Consider the following 12,449-nt stretch of genomic DNA (forward strand, 5'->3'; position numbering starts at 1 on the left):
TTTATCTCCCCCAGCCTCATCTTACAAGAGAGCAGAAAAACATATCTCCTAATCACTGCATCCTAAATACTCTCTCAGAAAAATACGACAGTGTGCGATAGCTCGAAGTAAATCATTGTTTAGAAAAGCAGTATTAGCTGAGGGCTTCTGAGCGTCAGCAGAGGTTAATGGAGTCATCTGGCCTGCAGAAATGCCTGAGTTCTGCTCCCAGAGCCAAGGCAAACCTGCCCCGCTGCATCGTGCTGTACCCAGCCAGGGCTTCAGTTCTGGCATCTGCACAAGTACTACTGTGTTCCTAAGCATCTTCTACTTATCAGGGGACCTGTCAAGGGGAAAGCGTTTAGCATTTGAATTTTATGCTTAAAATGAGTGTCCTGCAGATAAGTTAAGTGCATGTTACATAGAGCAATGTCGGATTGACAGATCAGTAATTAATTGGGTTAGATTTTTTTTTCCAGAAATAATAAGACTAACCAGGGGGAGAGCATCAGATAAAACTCCTTATACCTACGATTACAATTATGCTTTAGCCTTGTCTGTGCACACAACTTCTGGCACTGAAGTTGTAGCACTGATATAGCCCAGACAGGCAGTAGAATAAAATCTACTTCAACATCAAAAAAGCCACAGGCAGCTTAAGAATCCAACTAACACAGCAAGAAAATAATCTTTGGTGTATTGCTGATCTCCTACAAGTACATTTGCTGGCAGTTTATCAAATAATAAACACAAGGGAAGTAAAACTTAGGCTGGGTAGGCAAAATCAAAACTTAGGGGAAGATAGCCAAGAAGGAATATATCTGGAACTGGAGGTCATTCACTCTCATGACCAAAATCTCTGTATTTTAAGATAATTTTCAACTAAAGCTATGTGAATAACTGGTTCACTTCTAGTTTTTTGCTGTCAATTCAAGAAAATAAATAAAATATTTTGAGTTGACCCACAAAGATATGGCAAAACAGAAAGTCAAAAAAAAGACTTGGATCAGGTTAAATGTTTCATTTGACCGGGCATAAAATATTATTTGTGTATTTGGGCATTTTAGAACTTTTGGCTTAAAAGTAAAATTGAGGCTGTAGGAAAGAAATGTCATTTTTATTTGAAGTGACAAAGCATTCCATTTTTTTCATAATTATCATTTTTAATTAAGATGGAGAGATTGCGAAACTCGTGAATTTCTGCAGGACTGGTTTTGTCAAACCTGTTAGTTTTTTTTTTCTTCTGGAAAAGGCTGGTATGGAAAGCTATACCCAGTTCTGTAGGATAAGGGCCTTTGAAAATATACTTTAGGAACACATTCTTCAGGCAGAAATAGCTCCCAAAGACATAAAAGCAGACAGTGTGCAGCAGATGAGGCTGGCTTCTACATGTACTGTGGTCACTTATATGAATCCAAAAGGAGAGTCTAGTAAGTGCTTCTAGCAATTAAGTTCTTCCTAAGATTTTTCTCTTCTAACATTTTCCCGTAAAAGAAACCTAGAAAGAGGATGAACATTGATTAAATAACATAGAGTATAGCTGCCCCATAGCAGACAAGCACATATTTAATTTGTCTCTGCTCTAGGAGAGTGAATCCAGCAGCAGAGATGTAATCATACAAATCCGCTACAAAATTTTACAGCTGGGCAGAGTGGAGGGAGATGGATAGTGCTTAATTCAGAGAGTAGCATTTTTCAATTTAGATTTATTGTCCCAGAACTTGAATCCTCTTGTGATAAAAGACCACAAGACCTGAGCAGAGGACTGGATGGATGGCTCTGTAGGCTACAATGCATAGAAGAAAAAACTGATTGTGGAAGATTTCAATTCTAGATACATTTCTGACAAAGAATGTAAGGTATAGACCACATGTACATTGCAGGTTTTTTGAGTCTTCTCCCAAGAGAAACAGATTAACTGATTCCTGAGCTTAAAAATTGGTGATTTTCAAATTTACTAGAGATTGTCAAAACTCAGAATCAGTGTTTCTCATTAAATTCTCATTTTCAATGCTTTCTTTCATTCCAAATTGAAGCAAGGCTTTGAAATTTCAAAATTTCTGCATAGAAATATCTGAAAAATTACATCTGTTAGACTTACAAAACTTATGCTATCAAAGACAGAATAAGAGAGGGAAATACAATGTTGCTAAGGTCAAAGCCTTCATGTTTTCCGTCTTGTTTGGATTCATATACACTAATATAATAAGGTGCTAACATGAGCATGAAACAATTCAACCATGTCATAATAAACTACCTGTTAGCTTTGAAAGAAACTATTCTTACCTTATCAAAATAAATAATTTCATGCCTTTGCTGATTAAATTGATACTGTCCTATTATGTATACTGATTTCATCAAATCAGAGCTGACTGTTGTTATAAAAATTTGGACCAGATCTCATTACAACTGCTTGAGAATCTTTGTGGGCAAACAGAGCAGACTTTCCATTAGAAATGTAAGTGCCGGTTGCACTTTTCTGAAACTACAATTATTAGGAGGAAGTCTGACAGAAGGCAAAAATGTAAATGAAAAGGTGAAGTTATTTAAAAACATAACAGTAGATTTCCCCAAAGCTGTAATTCTTCCATCAGAAGGCAGCGTTGGCACTACCAACCAACAAACCAAGCTGTAAAACAAATAAGCACACACGGTAGCTATGGAGAGAGATAAAAGTAACAATAAAAATTATTCCATAACAAAGGAACATGGCACCACACATAAAGCTGTAAGGGTATGTACGAAAAATCTGTCAACAGTGCCGAGGGTGATAAAATACAGTTCAAACACATCAGATAATGATATCTCGATACTGGCATAAGCTTATTATTGATATGTTTCTGGGCTTGATTACATTGTCAGTAACATTTTTTCCTTCCTCTTCTTTTATTCTTCTGTATTAAACAGAAATACCCTTTGTAATGAGAAGAATGAAAAATCACACATTGAATGGAATAATTTTTCTCTTGTAATTAAAAAATGCAATATATTATAGTTCTTCTGGGAAAGCTGAAATAGGTTTGATGACTAAAGATGACTAAAACAGCATTATTATACATGATCTGCAATCAGGGCAAAGAAAAATCTCATAACTGAATCACTTAAAGAAGGTAGGATAACTGAACGGTTACCTCAAGTGCTACAATGTTCGATAGCAAATGCAGCAGAAGGCAAGAGAGAGTTTCAGACTTGCTGCCAGAGCGCTTCTCACACAGGCAGAACTACCAACCAGGTACACTCCAACAAGAAATCTCTATTTACTGTGCAATGTTATGATCGCTGGAGTTGCCACAAGTCAATGGCTGCTGGAGGAAATACCATGCATGAAATTGTTTTCCATTCCCTCTGAATGAACAGGGCATGTATACAGAAATGGGTGATACTGTGCAATGAAGAAAGATGGATGGAAATAGCAAACCCACAAGCAGTGTTAAATGTAATACAACTCATGACCTGCTACAATTTTAACATTAAAATGACTAAGCTGTAGTAAGAAAGTCAGTGCTGATTTTTTAAATAGGTACATTATACTTTTTTAGACTTGTTATCTGTTCCTATATAAAAGCTGTCACTTAGCTTATCTTGTCTATGACATTGTATGTCTATATGCAGAAAGTCAGGAGAGAAGATACTAATACTATGAACAATCAGTTTCTGATTCCGTTTGTTTCCCAACACAGGGAGGACTAGCATTCAAAGGCGGGGAGCTTATTCTTAAGAGGGAAAGGACTGTCCATGTTATTGTGAAAAGAGGCTTTTAGCTAGTCATTCAAGGGGCCGCTTTCTCTAGGAGAACACAGAATCTCTATGAGGATTTTGAGATTAATAGAGTGGAAAATGGGGAAGATTAGATGTTAGCGATGGGGTGTCAGGATTCAGAGTAATACGGATATAATTCTTTGAGGAGGGAAAAGCACATGTTCTTTTAGGCTAATCAACACATTGTGCTAAAGGGCCAAACCAGCTGTCCTTGACCTCTTTTAAGGACAATCGAGCAACACACCTTGCACAACTGCTCTTCCATGACATGTCTTCCTTCTTGTTTTATCAGTTTAAGTAATAACAATGTAGCATGGGAAACCACTTCCAAGTCATAAGTGTAACATTTTCCATAGATGTAGATTTTTAATAGTTTATGCTAGACTCTGCAGTGTTGAATTTTATTGGCTTCACGCCAGTTTGATAAGGATCCAAACTTGTTACACTGAGAGCAAGAGCTACCTCCTTAAAACAGGCAACAAACAGTTTAGATTGCAACACTAAAAATGGATAGATATCAAACTCTCTATCAGAAATTCAGACCTGACCCTTGTTAGGGAAATATTGATTTGCCAAATGGAAATGCAGAGTATGTCTCCAGAGGAAAGCCAAAGTACATGGTTATAAATAATATGTAAGGAAAAAGTCTGCAAAACACTAAATTACAAAAGGAAAAGAATGCTGAAAAAGGCAGAACATCAGTGGTATGAAACCTGTTTGTAAAGCGAGGGAAGACCCACCATCTGAGTGACATACAGAAACCATAACCCACTTTGCATGGGTATGTCAAAGTGTGCAAAGACATAGCTTGCTACAAAGTGTGAACATTCCTCAAGTGAGAGAAGAAATCTCTTCACAAGATTCAGTATAAAAACTGTGAAGTCAAGCAAATAGGTATCCAAATACAATAAATATAAAAAATATCTGTGAGGATCTGGAGCAGACGTAGGTATAACACAAAAATCCAAAGACAGTTTAAAGTGTGGGTGATAGTAAATACAGAGACACACACTGAAACTCAGTCCAGCCCTGAGGACTGTGAACTGTGGGTGAGCTACAAAGACGAATTAGCAAAATAAGTGCTGGTCATTTTAAATTTGCATGCTTCCACAGATTGCCTAAGGAAAGGATGTATGTCATGGAGAGGATAACAACTTTGGTATCAAATCTGAACCAGACAGGAATTGGCTGATTGCACCATACGAAGATATGATCACAGGAAATTAATGTCTCACAAAGATATATGTATGTTTTTGGTAGGATGTGGAAGGGGTTTGTTCTTTGCTTTTTCTAAGAGACCAAAATTCCATAAGCTTTGAGAAAAGATGATAGGAAAAGCTGCAAAACATTCAGCAAAGGGCATAATTTGTAGAACATGAGACTTGGTATACGGCTTTCAAAGTCTAGTTACTGGACTGAAAAGAGGGGACCAATTCAACATTTTCACTCAAACTAAGAAACTGAACAAAAATATTGTAACCAAAGACTGGAACAAGTAACAGAAATATTTGGCGAGATGACAGATGTTAATATTTTCAAGAAAATGAATGCATAAGCAGGATTTTGGCAGTTTGGGTAAAGTGCCTTCCAAGTCTGTTTTGCCAAAATTTACCAATTGTCAGAAAACGCTTTCTTAAAATTGCTTTCTGAACACATTTGGTCTAGGAAACATTTTAGTGTATATCATCCCAGGTGCCCATAGGTCTCCTAGTGTTCAAAACATGCACCAATGTACTCCTAGGGAAGCTCTGCTAACGAGCTTTGTGAACTGAGAAACTGCAAGAAGAAATCACTTTAAAAAAACGACACAGCAAATATAATTTGCAGAGCCTCTAGGATTTGACACCAAACATGCTAAGACCAAATAATAAAAGAATAACTATCCTGTCCCACCCTGCTATACAGCATATCAAATTTTACCAGTTAATTCACATACATGTGCTCATCCGTAACAATTAGCCTAAACCCCTTGCATCAATACAAAATTAACACGGATGCCAGAGCATAAAAGGATTCAGAGTCTGTACTGGCTCTGGCACCCATTCCACATTTCGTTTGGACACAGCAAAAGATATCAAATTCTTCACAAACATTTCAAAAGGAAGATTTTAGGAGCTGTGTTGCTACAGAGACATGTGCTTGAATGTCTGCCTGTAACATGTGACATCAGAAACGTGACTACAGCGGAAAAAAATGCGTGAAGAAATCACAAAGGAAATGCAAAGGCCTGGGTACAGCTGTACAGAGCTTCATCGTTTTCAAAATGCGGACAATTTTAAAACCAAAATGAGACCATTGACTGCTGATATCTCACTACAGAGAAAGAAAAAGTGAACAAGCACAAAGCAGGACACAAAAATACTTGAAAAGTAGAAAATTATTCTATAGTGTGAGTTTTATGGCTATCGTCTCCTTTCAGGAATTTGGTCAGGAGTGTAGTTGTACCTGACACATAAACAAATGATACGGCACAAAGCGGTGCGTGTAAGTGGGGGTGACTGGAAAGGGCGCTTAAGGGTGAAGCTTTCTCTGGGGAAGAACAGGATAGCTGTGATGGGTGGTGAAGTCAACAGTTCCTGTTGCCATTTTCCCAATTTGAAAAAGGGTTTTCAGTGATCACCAGGGTCTTTCTAGAAGAACCACATCCACCGAAAGCCAAAAGGAGTTTTGGGATGTGTTTGCCCACACATGCCTGACATGGTAATCACAGTAACTGTGATGGCCGGGGCCGGGAGCATAGCTGCCCGGCGCAACTCTGTGGCATTCATTCCTGTGGCACCAGCAGATCCTCAGCAGCCAGTCCGTGGTGGTGGTGTGAAGTGGGTCTGCTGATCTGGGGAGGCAGAAGGGTGTCTGTCCTTCCTTCACGGATGCTGAGGAAGGTCAGCACAGTTTCAGTGCTAGGAATCGCATATTGGGTCTGATATGGTAAATACTTGTATTTACTCTATAAGAGATGATGAAAAACATAATTAAATGACAGCTACCTAATTCTGGTGTGTGCTTTTACTGTCTGATTCAAAACTGTGTTTACCTGACATAAAAATTCTGGACTTTTTTTTGTTGTAAGTGAATAAACAGATATGACTGATAGGTGCCATTTCAAGTAATAAACGCAAAAAGCTAAAAGGGAGTTGGATAGACCTATATAACATGTGGCTAATTAAAACCAAGCATATCCCTGGGATTTTAATATTATATCAATAGACTTGTAGTTGTGTATTAGATTAAAAGGCACAGAACTGATTTCTCAATAATCCTCTATTAAAGTAGAATCAACACAGGAATTCTTAATCATAATTTGTAAAAGCTAGCATAGTAAAAGTATCACATTCATTGTAAAACTGATAAATAATAAAAAGGTGCATAAATTTCATGTCATGCTTATTGTATTTTGTACTGGGAGTTGAACTGAAGGCTCTGGTTGTGATTTATGTGCCATTAATAGGGTCTATTCTGGGGTATGTTTTCAGATTTATGGCCACCTCTCCCACTGTTAAACTGCAGTTGGAACGAATTAAAACATTGGTTCTCAAGTGTATATATGAACATGTAGGTATACTTGTTAACTGTTTAGATCAAAGATTTCCCCTTCTAACGCTGAATCAGGAATAATACAAATGTGTATTCCAATTATACTATTAGTTTGAACAATAATGTATGCACATATTCATATCTGCTGATTTTAGTCTGGAAACTGGCCAGTATAACAGAATTGTCCCTAGGCCTCCGCCAGCTTCTGCACCACAGCTATTAAAGGCTCAAACCTTCCTCAGGCTTCTCTGAGACAGACTACTGTTGCAGTTCCCCTCACACCCTGATAGTATCTGTTTAAAGTGTAAAGCCCACTCCAGTGCTTGGTACTTTGAATCAGTAGAGGGTTTTTTTTTCTTGAAAGAGGGATGCAGAAGCTGAGGTGCTATGTTCGTGCTTTAATTGAATGAGAAAACAATCTCATTTCTTTGATGATGAATAATAAAGCATTGCTATTTGAATAGTGTGAACTATTCATCAAGTGTCACCATAAAGAGATTTTAGCAGCTGGTGACGTTCTTAAAGCAGTCAGCTGTAAATTAAAGGATGAGAACATGTTTATTCTCCCTCTTTTCCAACTGATTTGGAAACACTGGACTTCCCTGTTTATGAGCTCTTAGGGAAGAGGGGGCACATCCTGAGCTCTATTAGATGATATTGCTCCTTCTATTTCTGCTGTTGTGCTAGTGTAGTGAGTCTGTGCTGATTTACACCAGATGAGCACCTGCAGTGCAGCTACACTGCAGAGATGTTGTCTTCAGTAGGGAAACACTTGTGGCCTTATTAAAGCTTATTTCAGGGGATTAATTTGATTTGTTCTAGTCCATTTCCCAGGCTCCTGACAATGTCATTTGTAGACCCAGTTCTCCTATGAACTCAAGGCAGGCAGCTCCTTACATTGGTCTGCAGCTCTGTTGTCCTACTTCATTATCCTTTAGAATACTTAACAACACAATTTCCATACAACAAATATAATTAAAATAACAGTAGAGCCATTGTCTTGTGGGCTAATTTCTTATATCCAAACCTCAGCACATTTACACATTGCAAAATAACCAGAAGCATCCTAGAACAGCACAGAGTGCTCAACTTTGGTCATTTTCTCATCTCAGAAATGGTTCTAATTCCCAGACATGACAGTCTACAACCAAGGCACCTGATTTCAGCAGCAGCAAATTATTTTAAGTTTTAATTAGCAGTTATGTTAATGAACAAAAAGGCTGTGATAAAAACAGTTTTTTGCTGTTATAATGTTATGCTTAGGGAAATCCTTATAATTAAAAACTACCTGAGAAGCATATTAATGTAGACAATTGCAACAAATCACCGCTTGTGTCCTAATTAGATAGGGAAAAAAAAATAAACAACCAAAAAAATGCTCATAGTGGCTAGATTGTACAAAGTATGCTTGATTTAATTAATTATCAAACCTGTTCATTAGAGTCCTCCAGGACCATCTGTTAATAGAAACCTTGCTTTGGATGACCTCTTATTTTCCTTTCCTGCCATTTGTGTGGCTCTCATTGTTCCAGTGGCAGAGCAACCAAGGCACATGCAGATGTAAAAAATTCCAGAAGCACACTGACACTTGTGCTCCTTATGCCAAAAATAACTGACTCTTTTACGCCCATGTGTTTTAGCCTTGCTTCTCCTGCATATGCGTAGTTGCCTGTGACTGCGTATACGAATGAGCTGCGTATGCAGTAACATTTCAGAATGACATCAGTCTCGATGAACTGTGCTTTGAGAAGGAAGAAAGACTTTCCACTGTCCAAACCACCAATGCATCTGCCATAGCAGTTACTGTGGGGGGCTAACTGTGAGCTTAAATATCCAAAAAAGTTACAGACTGGTAACTGTGGTGCAAGACCAGATGTAGCTGTGATTGGAAGAGGATGACGAAATAGGGGAAGAGGAAGAAATGGCAAAGGCCAGAGCATCACTGCTCTACCTAGGAAGGGAAGGGTTAGTTTTCCTGTAAATCTAAACTTGCTCATCAGTTCAAATTCAGCCTTCCTGAATTTTGAAGGAGGACAGATTTATCAACAGTGCAGGATTTTCCCATTCTGATGTAAATGTTGTTATTAATATCTATAAGCAGTCCAAAATTAATGAAGTTCCATCATATTTATATGTAGGACAAAGATACTTGGAATGCATCATTTCCACAGCAAGCTTACAAATCATATGAGGTCTAATGATTTATTCCATCACATGCCTTTCCAATTATGTTCTCAGTTTCAACTGGTAAGGAACTAAAATCAAATTATTTAAAAGCCTAGACTTATGCTTAATTTTGTAATGAGCCATTTCAAATGAAATCTAAAAAAAAAAAAAAAAATCCTTATCTTGTTTGGAATGTATCCTTCCAATTTTTGTCCATGGAAAACCAAGAACCTCGTGACTCTGCAGCTACCGTAGGAAAAAATAATGTTATTCTTTGGCCTGCATTAACCTTGACTTCACATTGTGACTGAGTGCGCTGATTACTAAAATATTACTGTTTTCACAGTGGTGTGGGATTCCTTGTTAAGGTCATGTTTCAACCTGGCCCAACTGTCATATATACGACTATGAAGAGTTTCTGTTTCAATGAATTCGCATTTTCGAGGAAAATCCTTTTCCTTTAGACTTTATTCATAATAATATGCATATTATTCCTTCAAAATCAGATGTTCTTTGAGGAAGTAGGAGTGAGTGACCAGGATATAAGGATCATTTTGAAACACCACTGTTTCAGAAAGTGCACAAATAAGTGTGAAATTGAATCGCCACTTTGTTCAATGTCTTTTCTATTATTAAAGCTTAAACCGTATTTTTAAACCTCCATAAATTTGGTATGTGTGAAAGAAAATCATATATAATACTTTCAAAATCAGCAGTTCTTTTAGCATTCCAGTGCACAGAGCCATATTTACTGTATTTGAGGTCACTTACTGTAACTACAGCAGCTGTTGTTAAAATTTACTTAAGTAGCAGAAACTTCATTTGATTTTGAAAGACTATCACCAGGCATAAATTTGTGATGTTGCTAGAAATGATAACTATTTTTCTCAAGGAATGAACAAAGATATTTCACATTGTTTCTCCAAGAAAAATCTTATATTCTTACCCCACCCGCCAAATAAAAAATTTGAGAAAACATCCTTTTGCTCTTTTCTCTCTCAGAATAGATACATCTCCATGAAGTTTCTCTTTGTAGTACATGTATATGCATTTGTGTGCGAGAGACAAATAGGATTTCTGCCTCTGACACGAGTACACCATGTACTGCAAGAGACTCTCCAACATGTGCTTTCAGCACACACTGAATTTTTTCATCTTTGTATAACTGAGCAAGCATAGCAAATAGTAATTGCTAACGGTAGTACCGCTGATGACGACAAAACTGCACAGCACTAATAGGAACCAGAACAGTAAACCTCTTACCTCTTTTCAACTTCTACAAGCAATTTTGTGATATGAATTTAACTGAACTGAAGCTGTAGACTAGTCGTTCCAGAATCAGTAAGTACTTTCTGTTCTTGCCAGGTATCCATCAGAGGCCCTGCTGGGGTCTCGAGTATGATAGAGGACGTGTGTGGCTCAGCTCCTGTAAGATGCCTGTGACAATTTCAGCATACGTACAAAGCAGGAGGTGTTTCTCCCGCATCTGTACACAGAGTATGTTTTCCAGGGAAACAGCAAACTTTAGTCAAATGAAATGTGATTGGATTTTACCAAGGAAAAGATCTTATTGGAAGCAAAGAATGTTTCATCCTTCGCTGGCCTCCTCTCCTTCGGCATCCCTTACCCCTGCCCCAAAAAAGAAACTTAATCAGGAGAGTCAGAAGTCAAATGGCCTGGATGCCTGCCATCAACCTCCATAAATTCAGAGACATCATCGAACAATGTGTAAACCAGATTTGACAATTCGCAATTTAACTACCACTATAAAAGTAGTAGTTAAACAACTAAAATACATATTCTTCCTTTTTTCCAATTGGCTTCTTGTCCATTTTATTCTTGGCCTACACAGAATTTTCTACAAGGAAATGTACCACATGGTAGCCAACTATTAAGAATTATTGTTGCTACGTGGAGAACTTTTTCATTTTTGCACATAATCCTTTCTAAAGTTGTGCAATAACTCTGTTCATGGAATTAAACTGAAGTTAGTTTCTGGTAGTAGAATGAATAAAAAGAAAACTTTAAACAGCCACACTCATTTTTCCATATGTTCTTTTCTAGCAAAAAATATGACATTTTCTTTAGCCACGTTTTAGCAACAGGATCTCATTCTGCTTTTGTGATTTAGGCATTCAATATGAGATTTACAAAACTGGAAACAAAGTCACTGAAGAAGGTTCTAAAACCTCTTTCAGTGTCATGTAGTTATACGAGCTGACATGTTTTAGGAAGGAATACTATGTCTTCAAATTGTTCTATAACAGGAAAAGCAAATTAAATTCACAATGTTTCAATGTACTGCCAGTGGTCATAAGCTAGTAAAGCAACATTACATGACCCAGTATTAATAATGCCATTTGTTCAGGTACATTAATGCCCAAGTTGACATATGTGATATTTAAAGCCTTATTGGCTTCCGGAGTTGTAGGATCTCACAGTTTAAAAGCATGCAAACTGTTTATTGGGAAGAAGTCAGTATTGGATCAACACTACCCTTGCAAATGTTCCTTCAGCTAATTCAGATGCAGTGTTTTCTTTCCAGTACCACACTAGTCCTCATCCTGTAGAAATAACAAATTAGTCGGCTGACAAGGAACAGCTTTCTCCTGGACATGGAAGTACATTCAGCTGCCAAATAAAATACAGCTTTCTTCCTCTTCTTCTTGATGAACTGCTTAAGAAGTCCCTTCAAGTACTTTTCTCCTTCTTTTGGTTAACACACAAATTTTTATTTTATCATTTCAAAACAATAATTTTATGATGGCATTCCAGAAGAGAATCTAAATTAAGTTTATCATTTCATACAAGTGTATATGTACTATATCACTGCATATGATAGGGATTTAGATTTTCTTAAGGTAAGGAGCTGAATTGTGCTCCAAGTTCTATTGCTGCAACTCTGCTGATCTCACTGTTGTACTGAAAAATTTCTTCCAATATAAGTTGCATAAATACAAGTTGATGCTATTGAAATGGACAATTCTTGAAACAGGTTCCAATGTAAAAGA

At 37.3% G+C, this 12,449-nt stretch overlaps 1 protein-coding gene across 1 annotated transcript in view; it reads left to right on the forward strand.

Moving 5' to 3' along the window:
• The window catches only part of KCNQ5 (potassium voltage-gated channel subfamily Q member 5), a 302,261-nt gene that overhangs the window by 214,636 nt on the left and 75,176 nt on the right, over window positions 1-12,449 (forward strand). The gene's annotated exons all lie outside the window — the stretch shown is intronic.

Source organism: Phalacrocorax aristotelis, chromosome 3, assembly GCF_949628215.1.
Source record: "Phalacrocorax aristotelis chromosome 3, bGulAri2.1, whole genome shotgun sequence".
Classification (NCBI taxonomy): domain Eukaryota; kingdom Metazoa; phylum Chordata; class Aves; order Suliformes; family Phalacrocoracidae; genus Phalacrocorax; species Phalacrocorax aristotelis.